Source organism: Limulus polyphemus, unplaced genomic scaffold, assembly GCF_000517525.1.
Source record: "Limulus polyphemus unplaced genomic scaffold, Limulus_polyphemus-2.1.2 Scaffold1915, whole genome shotgun sequence".
NCBI lineage: Eukaryota > Metazoa > Arthropoda > Merostomata > Xiphosura > Limulidae > Limulus > Limulus polyphemus.
Window position 1 is genome coordinate 142,457 of NW_013667525.1, and position 17,194 is coordinate 159,650.

A 17,194-nucleotide genomic window follows, 5' to 3' on the forward strand; every position below is an offset into this window, starting at 1 on the left:
TAAAGAAGACTGGTGTATGCAAATCATAAAGAGATTAGATATGTACTTTGCAAGGAGCCTTGGACTATATTGATTGTAAGGGGACTTGGTTTATGCTGGTTGTAAAGAAGACTGGTGTATGCAAATCATAAAGAGATTAGATATGTACTTTGCAAGGAGACTTGGACTATATTGATTGTAAGGGGACTTGGTTTATGCTGGTTGTAAAGAAGACTGGTGTATGCAAATCATAAAGAGATTAGATATATACTTCGCAAGGAGACTTGGACTATATTGACTATAAGGGGACTTGGTGTATGTTGGTCATAAGGAGACTTAATCTATATCAGTCACAAGAGCCTTGGTGTATGATATTCGTAAAAAAGACTTGGTTTATTCTTGTTGTAAGAAGGCTTAGTATATTACGCTTTGTTTCAGAAAATTAATTAAGGATTTATGCTTACCATTCAATCTTTATTTACAATTCTAAGATTGTTAGAGAAGGCTGACTTATTCCAGTTCCTGGATCTTACGCTTATGACATATTTTGTTTAGTTAAAGTGATGTAGTCGTCTTTGATATACTTTTTTTTTTACTTCAGAAATCCAGTGTAGAGGGAAACCAAAGCAACTTTTTATTATCTCTTGAGGGTAATCTCATTGAAGAATGTAAAACGTTTTGTCAACTAAATACGCAAAAGTAGATTTATAAAAAAAAGTAGATTCATTTATTTAGGGGAACTCAGAGAAACATTGCTATTTTCAATCTGAAAGGTACCTCACAAGGGCCAAATGGCCTAAGGTTCAGTCTTAGCTAATCTTAAGTCAGAACTAATAGCCAGGGGGATAGCAGCGAATCAGAAGCATATGACTGTAACTTTTTAACGCGTTCAGCAGAAATTGTAGATCTTGTTCAGAAGCATAACACGAACTCGAATTACGGAGCTCCCAATTTGTATCCCGGCACGTTAATCATTAGGACACACCCGGCCAAGGAACTCGGAGAGGGAGATCAACTTTTGTATATTAGATTAAAGTTGCACATTAATAAAATTACTTTAAAGAGAAAGGAAACACTTTATGAAATTTAAGACTTTAGGTTTAAATTAGAGTCTAAGACCTCTAAACTTGGAAATTTAATGTCAAAAGACGTAGTTTTTATCAAATTCCTTACTAAAATGTCATGACCCCGATAGTACTAATATAGAACAGCTTAGCTTAGTTTGTTTACATCTAGAATGTAGTATGTGTCATCAATTTAATTTAATGTAATAGCGATGAAAAGACATTTCGCTATGTACAAATAACCCATTAGTGTTTTCCTAACGAGAAGAAGAGAGATTTCTCCTTAGAATAATTTGACTCAGGTGTGATAAGCAAGGTATAATGAACAGAAAGATCTATCAGAGCAGTTTAATCAATCATTGGCGCTTCTGATGAGAAGTGCTCAGTTCAGCACTATGAGTATACAAGCTTTAATTAACTATAAAATTATTTTCCTGTGTATCGTTTAAAGATTTTATACAAACACATTTTAGTCCAAGTGAGTTCCGAAAACTAGGAATATACTAGAATTAACACAATCGTAATAATACCGTATAGTTGCATTTATTAGATCCTCCATTACCATTTTTATTATCTTAGAATATCCAAGCTTGAACATTTGTAGACTGTGATGGTTATTCTCGGCTTTGTTGACCACATATAGATGATACTTCAAAGAAAATGTCATGGCAACGAAATAATCAGAAAAGTGACCATCATCGCAATCGCATCCTCAGAAAAGAAAATATCAAAATGTTTATTTTGTTGTTAAGCACAAGACTGTAAAAGGTAGGAATCGAACCCCAGATTTTAACATATTCCTCTCAAGCTTACCTCTGAATCATTGGGACGTTAACAAAAGGATAAAAAATTATATCACCTATATTTAAAAATTTCATTTAACATAATGGTTTTGGTGTAGAAGTGCTACATGTATATGTTATATTTTTATGAAACAATAATAAATGTTTTCCGTGTGTTCTGACTTCTAATTTTTAAACATTTTACAATTAACCAGTAAGATAGACAGATTGTTGGTACATAGATTTTATTAACTGATTTGAATTTTTTCCACTTCAATCTAATACGTACATTTAGGGTAAAGGTACGATGTATTATTAAAGTAATATATATCTATACTAATTGCTTGAAAAAGTTTCAGACCTTAAGAATTACGAAATGCTTAGAAAATGAGAAAAACAGCTTTCTGTAATTTTTTGTTTATTCTAACCGTTAAGAGTCGCTTATTAAGTTATCAACAACCTTTACGGCTTTTTATCAATTTCTGTGGCGTCCTATTATAAAGAAGTCAGTGTAACAAAAGAGGAGACTTTAGGGTTGCATAGCTACAAACAAAAACTCTAGAATTATGGGTTTCGTTGGTTCCAACACTAGATCCTAACTGAAGCTGAAGATAATTGAACGATAGATTACACGAGGGCCCACTCTGGGTCACTAGACATTAGCACAAGAATATGTCTACATTTACTAATTATAGATAACGAAACTTCTCAACAAAAAAAAAAAACAGCACAAAAACAACAAAAAACGTGCTATTTACAGAACCTAATAGAGAAAACAAAAGCTGTAGACAAAGAGGTAGAAAGCAAAAACCAATAAAATTGCATATCAAAAGATTTAAAGTTAAAAAAATAAGCTTATGGCAGCGTGTACTGGACAGATAAGAAAAAGCCGTGAGAAGGCTAATAAAAAAATCAGTGAAATAATAAAGGATAGTTGCAGGGGGATATGAACAACGAGGTGTTATATGTGAATAATGGCCCACCGTTTCATGCAAACCTGCCTGTGTAAACAACATGGAGATGTTGAAATGGCAAATAAAATATTTGAAGTTAATTATCTTTGTAGACAAGACAAATTTATTAAATTTACTTATGTTATTTGTAACAATACTGTTTTAAATTGTAAGCTTTTCATTTTGATGTGATAAGTATTAATACTGTTTTATATTGTAAAATTATTTTGATGTCATAAATATTATCATTTTTATATTGTAAAATTATTCCAAAGTCAAACACTGTAAAACACAAGAGTGGTTTACTACAGTATAATTCTTTGGAATAAACAATATAAGGAACATAGTAACATTCCATTACAATTCTGTTGAAATACTTTGCTGGAACGAGTTCGCTCAAGAAATGGACTCTGAACAAGAATTAACTTAATTATGAAAACGTTTTATAAAGTTCAACGATCAAAATTTTTTCATAAAGACCAGTACCAAAATCGAATGAAAAACTTATTGAAATCAAAACCTCCGTGTTTTTAAGTTTATCTAGAACAGTGGACAAAAAGTTAAAATTCTCAATGCTTTTTACAAATATAACTATGATAATAAGAATAATATTTACATTGAATATTTGGTTCAGCTGTCCGGCAGACAAGGCTGGTTGCATTATATGATCATTTTTGAAAATTAAAAAAAATGGTATTTGAATAAGATCGACTTCACGGTACGTGGGAAGACACCTTTAAATAATCAAATTAATTTACTAAAACTGAAGATAAGCTCCACCCTTGGAAACGGTCTTTTCAGCATTACAATTACGTGAGATGTATTTGAATAATTATTTTACTGTTTACTGCAGTATTTGCACCGGAAACGATGAGTTTGACTTATTTTCCCCAAAATGTATTGAACGATTAATGGAAAGAACGTTATTAATTTGCAAAATTTGAACATTGAATCATTCTTAAGATATTAGATTTATATAAACAAAAAATACAACCTAGGTGACTGCAATTTGGATAAAATAATCGAAAGGGATCATTCAAGAAACGATGGTTTGAGAGAGCATTACAATGTAGATGGAATATGAGACAAAAATATATCCCTCACGGTCTGGCCTGGTATGTTGTTGGTCTAGCCATCTGGAATATTCTCAGAGTTAATGACGTAGTGGTACCATGATGATATTGAACACGGCAGTTTTGAGTCTACAACTACGCTGAAATCCGCACCAGGATTTCTCCTCTGAATGTCGCGACGTTTTATTGTAACTGTCACAGCATTAAGAAAATATCCCTTTCTGACGCTCAATGTCAACTGAACAAAATGTAAAAGTTTAATACCCGTCGAATTAGAAAATGACAAATAATGGAGAACAAACATAATACATCCATTATACGCATTATTACACTCGTCTCTAGTTTAAGACTAAATAAATTATCCTTACTAAATAACAGTTGATTAATACTACACTTCGGAGCCTTATCAGATAAGGATTAATGTCAATGGTCTATGGCTCTAGGTGTCGTTTAGCATTCATAATGTTTGTAGATTAGCCAAACTACAACAAATCCTTAACTGAATGTTTATAGTAAAAGCAGTTTAGATTTTCTGTAGCTCAGTAAGTACTTACACTTACAAGAAGGACAACTTAAGAGATTTTTACACACACACACACATGCGGCATTTATGGGGAAACTTTGACAGATGAATGCTAATGAAAAATAATAATTCTGATTATGAAACAATCTTCAAATATTCTGAATAAATTTTAAAACACGCGTTGATCCGAATATTAGCACTTATTGATACTTAATTAATGCAAGACGTTTTTCTTAGTTGGTTTGTATCAGAATGTATTATCTGAATCTTACTATAATGTATTTGGATATAATCGAAAGGTTTTATTTGATTTGAATCAGAAATGTTTATTTGATTCTTACCAACATATGTTATTTGTTTGGATTCTGAACATTATATTTGAATCTTAGAATAATATTTCACTCGGTTCGTATCAAATAATTTTACTAGGTTATAATCAAAAGATTGACATCAGACATCTTTGCTTGATTCTTATTAGAATATTATACTGAGCTGGATCAAAATATTTCACTTGATTCACATTAGAACATGTTTTTCACATGTTTGTGATCAAGATATGTTATTTGGTTGATATTATGAATTTTTGTTTAGCTTTAGTAAAAAGATTTGACTTCATCCCAACCAAATATTTTACGTTGTTAGTGTTAGAAACTTTTACTTCGTTGCTATTAGAAAGTTTTACATAATTTGGACCAGAAAATTGTTTTTTTTCTTTGTTTTCTTTATCTACACATTTTACTTAGTTCTAACTGTAAGCATTTTATATTTTTCCTTACCAGAAAATCAAACTTAGATTGTATCAGAATAATTTACTTGGTTCGTATCAGTTTTACTGCTACTAATACCCATTAGTGACAAGGTTGGGTATAAGAGTTGTCTTTAGAAAGAGAATCCAGAAGACGAATCGACCGCATCTGCCGTATAATAAGTCCTAGCGATCGCTTAACAAACAGGTCTCATTCCGGTCTAAAGGAACGTTTTCTCAGGCAAGCTAAGCCTCGTGTGTCTAGAGGGTATTTCGGAACCCAAGTTATTACGACATGCTTTTTTAGAAAACTATAATTTTATTATAATCTTAGTAACTTCTAAAGGGTAGTTATTTTTTAACAGATCTTACCTGTGGTACGAAGGTCCTCCACGTGCGCATCAAGCCACACGCTTTTGCGAGCTTATTGAGAACACGTCCTCTCGGGCAACTCACGAGCAGCGTATGAACACACGGTTAGATCTGCTGTGCACTGCCTACTAGCCTAGACTAGAGAGTAGCAGCAGCAGGGATACATGCCAATGTAGATTCCCCGACAACTGCTGCCTGGATGACGAGGGAAAAGCTGCCATACCTCCCTCCTCAACCCACGTATTATCCACATACCTACTCAGATTGGTGCCCCTGATTATCAAAATTTAATAACGACTAGCAAATGGTAGCTATGTTACTTATTGTGGACGAAAAGGGTTGGGCGCATTACTTTAATTCATCAGCTTTCCTTAAGCGAGAACTCTCAGAGGAATAAACGTCAGACTCCATAAGATGTAGCGCATTTCATACTGTAGATGAGCGATCGTTCGCATTAGTTTACAGATAGAAGAGAAGAAAGGTTAGATCGGTAGCTCCTGGTCCACTCTGCAGAGGCTGGATGAAGTTAGGAGAAGTTAGATAAGGCACTCAAGCCCAGGATGTAAATTGATTTAAAACGAACACATCTATCTTCGCTGATTTCCAGGTTGTTTTACCACCTAATGAACTATATATTTTTCAGGGAAAAATATATAAATTTCATATAAGTTTTAATTGATTTTTTTCATCCTTGTTTTTTCTGGCACTGATAATAAAAAAACAATAAACGCTACTAACAAAATTTGATCCTTTACAAATTACTTTTTAATTCCGAAGATTAACATTTTAAGAACAAATGAAAACAAAGTTTTCTTAGCATGATTTTCGTGACTTATCTTTAACTTGATCTAATATTTAGCTGCGAAAAAATATTTATCCTTAACCTACGGTACTTATCTTCGTCGTATTAATTTAGACTTAATGATCATGGTTACGTTTGAGACATCCTGGTTGTTTTAATTTAGAATAAATTATCATATTTACGTGTAAGATATCCTGGTTGTTTTAATTTAGAATAAATTATCATATTTACCTGTAAGATAACCTGATTGTTATAATTTAGAATAAATGATCATTTTATGTGTAAGATATCCTGGTTGTTTTAATTTTGAATAAATGATCATACTTACGTTTAAGACATTCTGGTAGTTTTAATTTAGAATAAATGATCATGTTTATGTGTAAGATATCCTGGTTGTTTTAATTTCAAATAAATGATCATACTTACGTTTAAGACATTCTGATTGTTTTAATTTAGAATAAATGATTATATTTACGTGTAAGACATCCTGTTTGTTTAAACATAGAACATATTATCGTATTTACGTGTAAGACATACTAGTTGTTTTAATTTAGAATAAATGGCGGTATTTATGTGTAAGTCATCCTGTTTGTTCATGTTGAAGTGTTTACTCACTAGTATAGCTCTTCTTTTAGATTATGTTTCGGTTATTTTTATTTCTTATTGTCCTGTTTCAAGCTTCAAAGCAAACCTAATTATAACTATTTATTATTTTACTTTCAATCATTTCCACGTGGACACTGTTACGGCAAACACAGCACCTGTAAAATGCTGTTTTTTTAAGGTAACAATTTACAACGCGGCACAAAATTACAGTGGTAACCCACACAAACTATTTGCGTCAGGTGACTGCGTACACAAACAGCACACATACGTTATAAATAACGACTAATTTTAAGATAATTTCCAGGTTATTTGAACACCATTGTTGTTTTATTCAGAAGATGAGCTGTTTTGAGTTGAAGAACTTGGCTTCACTACGTGCAATAAATACCTTGTGTCGATAAAGTAGTGAAAATGGTAAGTAGTCTGCCAGTTGTTTTAATACTATGGTTGTTTTATTCAACTGGTAAACTATGAATTGTTTTAATACCATTGTTGTTTTATTCAACTGGTAAACTATGAATTGTTTTAATACGAATATTGTTTTGTTTAGCTCATAACCTTGGGATTTGTTTTAATAATATTTTATTCAGCTGATAACTTTTCAGGCTTTTAATACTAATATTGTTTTACTCTGTTAATAGTTTGTTGACTTTTTAGCTAAAATTAGCGATTTGTTTTAATACTATTGTTATCTTATCCGGCTTATAACTTGTAGGTTCTTTTAATATCATTATTGTTTTACTTAGCTGATACCTTGTGGATAACTTTAATACTATGATTATTATTTTTAAATAATATCTTGTGGATTGTTTCAATGCTATTGTTGTTTTATCAAAGCTATAACTGTGGATTGTTTCAAAACTATTGTTGTTTTATCAAAGCTATAACTGTGGATTGTTTCAATATTATTGTTGTTTTATCAAAGCTATAACTGTGGATTGTTTCAATACTATTGTTATTTTATTCAGCGGATTACCTGCGGATTGTTTTACATCACAGAGTTTGGTTTTTACAACCTACAATTCATTGTATCAGAATTTCACAGAATAATATTTAGTGTTAACAGATGCTGACAATGTTTTTAAATACATTTCTCTACTCACAATAGTTTACGTTTATGAAACATAGTTCAGTAATAAAGATAATTTTGATTGTGAAACAAAGAAGCAATAATATTTACTGATATAATTTTATTCCCACAATAAGGAAAGAAATTATGATCCAGTGATAAATCAGTAAAACCTTTGGTGACAAGAAAAACGATTCATGGTTAGAGCATCGTAATTTTTAGTAACAGGACAGGAATTATGAATACATAGAGTAGTGGCTTGTTTAGTGATAAGACAGAGATAATCAATATCAATAGATAATGGCAGAATCCTTTCTATCAAAAATATTTCAAATGTTTTTTGCTTAAGTTAGCTTGCTTTTAAGTCTTAACAATTAACGTTATGATATCTGCTTAATAACACACGAACTTGCTTTGGGAAAGGGGATTTTTAGGCAACTTCAGACTTATTTTGTTGTTGTTTCGTTGACACAATTTGTAATTATGTGACAGAATTAGTTAGCAGACTAGATGTAATCAAATATTTTGTAGTCACAGTAGTCAAGAATTTTTCCTGTGACGTCGACACACTCGCTTTTAGTCTGTTTGTTTTTGAATTTCGCGCAAAGCTACACGAGGGCTATCTGCGCTAGCCGTTCCTAATTTAGCAGTGTAAGACTAGAGGGAAGGCAACTAGTCATCACCACCCACCGCCAACTCTTGGGCTACTCTTTTACCAACGAATAGTGGGATTGACCGTCACATTATAACGTCTCCACGGCTGAAAGGGCGAGCATGTTTGAACAAACATTAAATATTCTCGAGTTGCACTTAACAGTAGTGCGTATACTTTTGTTATTTTACTCCTGTCTCTATTCTTAGTGTGTTTCTCTTAGTTGCTGAAAAAGATTCCATTCCCTTATGTAAGATATAAAGACTAGAAGAACAACAGCGTTATTATTTCATTAAGTTATTCCACTATGCAAATAAATATGACGTAACTCTATTCTTGTTTCGCATTTATTAGCTAATGTTTTAGTACTATCCATATTATGACATTGTCACTTAGTACCTATGCGGAATATTTTTGAAATTCATTGTTTGTTTGGAATTAAGCACAAAGCTACACAATGGGCTATCTGTGCTCTGCCCACCACGGGTATCGAAACCCGATTTCTAGCGTTGTAAGTCCGCAGACATGCCGCTGTGCCACTGGGGGGCTGTAAATTCATATCAGCCTTGTAAATGCTATGTACTATCACCATCCGGTAAAATGCCTTATTGACCCATGTACTGAGCTTAAGGCTTAACAATTTACTCAACGTATTGGGGATCGATTGTATTTGTCTGTTTTAATACTTCTTACAATACCCCACACTAGATCATTTGACTGGAAATAGTTTGGTCGATTTCGATTTTTAGGCAATTACAATTTACTATCGCGATTGAAACAGCACGTTTTACTAAAAAATAAATATCACTAAAAAAAAAAAAATAGTTGTAAAAAATCTAGGCGGAGAACGTCAATCGATGTTATTAATCTGGGTTTTGGTTTCATGTACTAGACACGAGTGCGCAGATAGAGGCATGTTTCTCAGCACATCAATAACATACTTAACAACTCGACAATATATCGATTCCTTTCGTGGAATACTTGACGTCAAACAAATGTGGGAAAACCTGGATCGAAGAGAGAGAGACGTCATCACACGACGTTTATTGATACACGATCCAGCAGCCAGAAGAAAATTTTGTCTAGAAAGAATTATAGGCATTACTTTAATTTATTTAATAATTTTGCTTATGTAAAATAAATGGGTTGTTTTAGGCGTATATTACTGTATATGATTGGCTATCATTATTTTGCCTTAAAACAGGAGTGAAGCAGGGTAACATGCTTTGATTATAACCCAGCATGCTGCCGAAGTTGCAGTGTGAACGGTAACAACTTTTTTCGTCGTGACGTGAAGTTAACTGTATATATACACTAAGACCGATTTAATACATTAGTGAATGTGTGTGTATCGTTACCTTTTAAAATCGAAAGGGGCTGTTGGCGAGATTTACGAGTCATTTCGTCCAGCACAGCAAGAGCTGACTAAAGCAACTGGACTATCCGATTGTTACCCAGTTGCAGGTTGATGTGTTTTTCTTTGTTTTTTAATTGCTATCATGTCCTCTAGACTTCTGAGAAATAACTTTTCTTTATGTTCAATTGTCTTTTGAAATTACCATATCTGGATCTCTCATAACAAAGTATATATTGCGGTCTACTGAAAATGACATTACACGCAGTGGTTTAATGGACACGATAACGATGTCTGTGTTTCTCATGTGGACAGAGACTCTTGTATTTTACGATGTCGAACCGTTTAAAGTTCGTCTATCTGTCTATCTGTTTTGTCTAATTATTAGTATAATTCTATGATATATAAAATAGATAAAAAAGTTATTTTATTTTTGAGTCTTCTGACGATAACTGAGAACCGATAAAAATACATTTGGAAACAAGTTTAGCAAAACAAATATAAGCACTATGAGTTAATAAAATTCTACGAGTAGGCAACAGCATTTTGAAGTATCAAACATGGCTTCAAACTGTTAGCTTTTAAATGTTTTTGTTTTACTAATAATTACGAATTTATTATGCCAAATTATTAGATTACGTAATTGTGAGGATTATTTCTGTATCCTCGGTTTTAGTTATTATATAAAATTTCATGGCGTTATTTTGAATTTATATATAAGACATTGTTTCAAAAATCTCATTTTAAATACAAGTTGTATTTAAGAACTGTTTCTATATTCTTCACGCTTTATACTGAATTATTTAATATTTATGCATTTTTATCCATTAGTTTTCCACTCGCCGAACCTACATTTCAAGACCTATTGTTTTTATATATTTATTGTGAACACAAATAATTTCAGATCGTTTATTTTCTTCTTTATTCGTTGACTTTCACATCTGTTGTTTCCACACATACCATTCAAGCTCTTATTATTTTCATACATCCTCTTCTGGACCTCTTTCTCCATCTTGATGCATTTCATATATTGTGTACTCGTTAATTTTTCCTCCTCTAGCTTTTTCCATTTTTCGTTTTTCCTCCTGTTCGTTTAATGCCACTGTTTTTTTTTCTTTACCCTCATATTTTTTCTTTACTTTGTCGTGTCCGTCTCATATTACTTCTTTTATTCGTTTTTTTTTCACTCTCTTTTGACGTCCGATCTTTCTTCGTCGCTATAACTGTTTGTTTTATCCTAGTATTTTTGATGTTTTTAATATCATTAACTACACGACTAGTTTTCTAGGTCCTATTATGTTCTTTAACAATAATATTATTTACGTCCTAAGAAGAGTTGGAATGACGCTTAAAATAGAGAAGTTTGTTAAAAATTTTAGCCAATCACAAAGCAATATAAATAAGTTTTTTTCCTGGTAAATTTTTTAGTCAGTGCCATTTCAGTCGTTTCTAAACTGCAATTTTGCAATTATGATCTTTATAATCAATTCATCGCATTTCGTTTTATAGCTTCTTTCACTGCTCCGATCATTCCTTTTTAATATTTCTCATTTTTACCAATATCGCTTCTCCAAGAATTAGAACCCTGCCTTCTTTGAGTCTATATTGATTCCATTCATATTTTCCCCAGCTTCATTTCTTCCACTATTGAGCGTGTATCGTTTTCATCACTTCACTTTGATGTCCTTGAATTATCAATTTTATCTCTACCATATAGTTTCAATTTTTCATTACTCTGTTGTTGTTTTTTTGCAACACTTTTATCGTTTCTTATGTTCTACCTTAATACTTTTGTTTTTATAGGCCTTATTCCTCTACTGACACATGCAATTTTCTCCAACATTGTTACTTTCCCTCCTTCAGTTCACTCATTTTGTTCCAGGCTTCTGTTCCTCTTTTTCTTGATGTCGATTATCTTTCACTATTTTCGGCAATTTTTTTACATCTTTATCTTACCCTTTCTAGACAAGTTTTGTAAAATTTTCTAAGCCCTTTATAAAGATTCAATAAACTTTTTTATTTCTTTATTCCTAAATCATTCTACAAAGCATTAGAAACAGCTGTTAGTTAACGACAAAGAGAAGACTTAGTACGTAGTTAAACCGTAAACAACAGACCATCTTTGCTTTTAGCATAAGTAATAGTTTGGCTAAGAAAAACGCAATTTTCTTCAGTTACATTCAAATTTCTCCTTCTAAATAAAACACCCCTAAATTATTGAAGTATTTTTTCCTCTTTGTTTCGAATAAATAAACAAAACTCAATCTCATAAGGTTGATTCTAACTTAAACAACCGTACGAGCATTTTAATTGTTGTGTAATGCTTATTGTGTACATTGTGTGGGAATTACTTCTTGCTATTTGGATGTCTTAATATTGTGAACTTTAAACTAGTTTTATACTCTTATAAAAATCAAATTGTTTTGGAAGTATAAAATGGAATAATGTTTCCGAATATATTTGAGGAAATTAGTAAACAATTGTGCATTGTACATGTATCTATTTTAAGGGCATTTTGTCTCAAAAACAGGAACCAACAAAAGGTTCAAACACGTTTACAGCAAATTCCCTAAAGTTTTTAGCATATTTTTCTGTAACAAACAAGAAACTTATTTTCGATTAAAAACAAGAGGCTTTCTAAAAAAAAAGGTGTTTGCTTTATCGGATACTCATTCCAAGCTCAATAAGGGCTATAGGCACTATCCTCCTCAAATTTTGAACTAATAGATTAGAAGGAAGGGGGATAGCCAACAGCACCCACCACCAACTATTGGGCTATCCTACTCGAATAATGGTATTAAAGCGTCATTCTTATAACGCACCAAGGTCTCAAAGTACGAAGCACGATTCTGAAGTCACGGAACGTGAACAAAAAGCTTAGAGCCATGTAGACCTGTACGCTAACAACTTGGCCACGCCTGGCCCCTTTCAAAAATCAAGGGTCTTTTTGACTAAAGCCAAGAAGTTGTCAAAAAGAAAATATTACTTATTATTTAAAACAAGAAGATTCCTAAAATAAAAGGCTACTTTCAATTTCAAACAACGTTTCTAAAATAAAAGAACATCTTCGGTTAAAAACTAGAGGATTTCTAAGGGAAAGGACTATTTTCAATTTAAAACAAGAAGGTTTCTAAGAGAATAAGGCCATATTTAATTTAAAACAAAATTTCTAAAATAAAAGAATATTTTCGATTAAAAACAAGAAGACATCTGAAACAAAAGGTTATTATCGATTAAAAAAGAAAATGTATAAAATAAAACGCTATTTTCAATTAAAAACAAGACGATTTGTAAAATGTAAGGCTATTTTCCAATTAAAACTAAATTTCTAAAATACAAAATCTATTTCTAATCTAAAAACAAAAAGATTTCTGAACTAAGTGACTATTTCGAATAAAAACGAGAAGCTTCTTTAATGAAAAGGCTATTTTCAGTTTAAAACACGATTTCGAAATTTTTTTTTCGGTAAAGTACAAAAAGCTTTTTTAAAGAAAAGGCTATTTTCAATTCAAAACAAACAGGTTTCTAAAACATAAGGCTATTTTCATTTGAAAACAAGAAGCTTTCTAAAAGTAAAGGCTATTTTAAACTTAAAACAAGGATATTTCTACAAGAAAAAGTTATTTTAGATTGAAACAAGAAGCCTTCTAAAAGAAAAGACTATTTGAAATTAAGAATGAGAAGCTTTAGAAAAGAGTTTAAGACATGGCACCTAAAAAAAAAGCTTTATCGGTTAAAACAAGAACCTATCTAAAGAAGCTCCCACAAGACATGTTACTGTGACTGCGAATATGTTTGGTGTAAATATGCTAGAACCACAGTGATACGAATCGTATAAAAGGTCAGTAACTACTTTCATATACCCATAGTTCCATACTTAATTAACATTGCCTAACAGTTTTATTGTTTCATAAGAGATGTGAAATCTCTAGTGAGATGAAAAGTGAAAAGAGAAGGAGAGACAAAGGTGGGAAGGGGGTTGCAAGGGCTCTACGCCAAATGTATGTAGGTCACATTGGTATCGATTGTTTAATGGCTTTCATTACAGTCAATCACCAGAATAGCAGGATAAATGTGAGCCCTAAGGTTAAATGACTCTTGGATATAGTTCAAGTGGTAGAAAATACTTCTACAGAACTCAAACATAATACCTAAAATTTATGTTATATTAAGTCTGTACTTTTCTTTAACTGATAAAATATGAAACTTAGTGTAATGATAGCAATGTAACTATTTTTAAAACGAATAAAAAATATTGCATTTTATGATTTATCTTATAGAAAATAAAATATTATTTGTGATACCAAAACTAATCATATTTAGGCAGAGAATTGGATACACTAGTTTTATTTATGCAAAGCATCTAACCAGAAGCTCATGATACGACGACGTTTCGCATTCCCTGTTCACGCTTCAAGAAGACCTGAAGATGGATTCCAAAACTTTAAAAGTTACCAAAATTTAATTTTAGCTTTAAAGATGTATTTATTCCTATCTGTTGTCACGCTGATATTTACTGAATAATGTTTCTATAACTTAGTCTTATGGTCCAAAACTCATTTGTGTACACCACGAGGTAAAACAATTTTTTTATTTAAAAACAAATTTAACAATAAACACAAAAATTATGCTTACTTGGTCGTCAAACAAATTAAAACATTATTTGTGGTGTAAGCTCTATTAATTATTGAACGGTATTGTAGAAGACAAAATTCATGAACACTAATCTTCATGGAATATATCATAGAAGAGAGGGACGTTTTGTGTTTGTTTTTTTAGGTTAAAGAAAATTAACTGAAAATATTAGTTATCAGTCATTTTGTAATTTTATAGTTGATATCTACAGTAAAGAAAAATCGCTAACTCACTGGGAAAATAAGTACAGTGTATGTATTTTTTGCGAAAATATATTTTCAGATTTAGAGACGATCCCTTGAGGTATGGGTTTAATGGTGGATCCCAAGCTCCAATATTTACATGATTTTTTATATAAGTCACAAACTAATACTTTAGGTATGATCGGACCATAAAGGCTTATAACGCTAAAATCGGATTTCGATACCCGTGATGGGCACAGTACATATAGCTCATTGTGTAGCTTTGTGCTTAACAACAAAAACAAGCCTTTCAGTTTTATTTTACAATTAATGAAAACAAAAATGGACTTGTGTTATGTTGTTTATAGCAATTAGCATAGAAGAGTGTTTTAATTACATAAAAATGCGTCCACCTGGTGCACCTTTATGTATTCTATTTCAGTTAGGAAGCCTTTTCAATAACTGTTTTTCCTAACATGTTAAACATTACCAGAAACTAAAATTATAGTATCCCAACAACTGAAAATTAATAGTAATAATTATAGAGACTAAAAGAAAACGTATAAATGTAATTCAAAATTGAATTTGAATCTTAAATTCTATTTTTTAAATTCTAAATTTTATTACACGTTGGTGCTTTATAGTTTCTTGCTGAAAGCTGTACGATATTTTTCCTTTTCGCACACAGGATATTATTATTGCTAAGTCTTTAGCACCGGTAGTTCAGCGTTAAGCTTGATGGTTTATAACGCTAAATACCGAGGTTCAATCTTTGCTGTGAGTACAGTGCATATAGCTCATTATGTGTTGCGTAGCTTTTCGCTTATAAGGAAAACAAAGCAAAATATTTTGTCTATCCTAATATCGCCATCTGTTGACAAATATAAAAACTAAACTTAATTTATATTTGTCGCATAAGCAACTGAAACATAAACAATAGCTTTTACTTAATAAGGACAATATAGTCAAGCGAGTGTAGGTATTGTAAAGTGTGCTTATAAAAGGCTGTGGACGAGCTTTAAACGTCCCAGTAAATCTTCATTTTTTCACTGTTCTGAAACATATTGAAGTAAAGTCAGTCAACAGTAAGACAATTCTCCTGAACCTAGTGTGTCTGATGGGATGGGAAAATACGATAATAATAGGCTTAAAAGTACTTTTATTTGTTCAACATGTTGATAGAAAGAAAGAATATTTGAGTAATGAGCCCAAAATACCGTCAAAGAACTAACTCAAGAGACAATAGAGGTCTATAATAATATTTTCCTTTATTTAATTCGCTGCTATACAATGAAAATAGTTTTTTACCAAATACTTTAATGTTTTTCTTATGATTAATAGTCGATAGCGAATGGTCACTCAATATAACATATATGTTTCTAATACAGCTAAACAATAAACAATTTCATTGAAAAGCATTAAATGTTTAAATATCCTTGAAAACTAACTGTAGATTTACAAATAATAATCAAATTTTATCCATCTTACCGAATATTTGAAATTAAAAACAGGCAAAATATATGAGAAGTTTAAGGAATGAAAAGATAGTTTTACTTTCAGTTTTAATTCAATAACTTCTCTTCGCTAAAAACTTGTATTATTCCGAAGATATCTATTGTAATTCTTCCGATACATTAGTTCATTGTTAAGCCTAACCTAGATTTCAATTTCATTTCTAACTAGCCTCAACCTAACCGTCGTTGCTAAGCCTAACCTAATTATCAGCTTCATTCGTAACTAAAGTCAACCATCATCATCTATGATCTAGTAGTCACATTCATTCTTATCTAAGCTTAACTTAAAGAAACATGCATAACAAACAAGTGGATCTGCTGCAAGATAAAATCTGAAATACAGAAAAATGAAAAAATATCGTTGTAAGGAGAAACAGGAATTAAAATGCCTAATTTTTGGGTAATGATCTTCATCGGGACCTTACAGAGATCCCCAACCTAACAAACAAACAAAATGGTGACGAAACGTTTTTGAGATAATCGAGTTTAACAGACATTCTCCAAACTATTATTCAAGTCTTTCATTTGATTAAAAAGTTAATAAAATCTTCCTCATTGATAACTACAGTCAAATAACTTCAACATCAAACAATCTAAATAAAAAACATTCACTATTCACAATTTCGTTCTAAAAATTCCTTACTCTACGAGAACAACAAGAAATTTATCTTCCCTAAGAAGGAAAAAACGTCAGGGCTACGATATATATGAGTATACATTTGTTTTTCAAAATTCTTTTGTTAGACCTATTACTCTAGAGAAATATTTTCTCCCCAGCCACAATGAGCTGTTATTTTAACTATACACTGAGTGGTCACAAGTAAATAGACACCTAATTTTTCGTCATTTAACTGATTAATGCTAACTAATTTGTGTTCACAGAGCACTA

General features: G+C 31.5%; 1 protein-coding gene across 1 annotated transcript in view; it reads right to left on the bottom strand.

Annotated features, from left to right (window-relative positions):
* The window catches only part of LOC106465345 (innexin unc-9-like), a 71,876-nt gene extending 66,208 nt beyond the window's left edge, over positions 1 to 5,668 (bottom strand). Inside the window, exon 1 of the mRNA XM_022393205.1 lies at positions 5,492 to 5,668. The gene's annotated coding sequence lies outside the window, so the exon portion shown is untranslated. The remainder of the gene's footprint in view (positions 1 to 5,491) is intronic.
* Between the last annotated feature and the right edge of the window lie 11,526 nt (positions 5,669 to 17,194).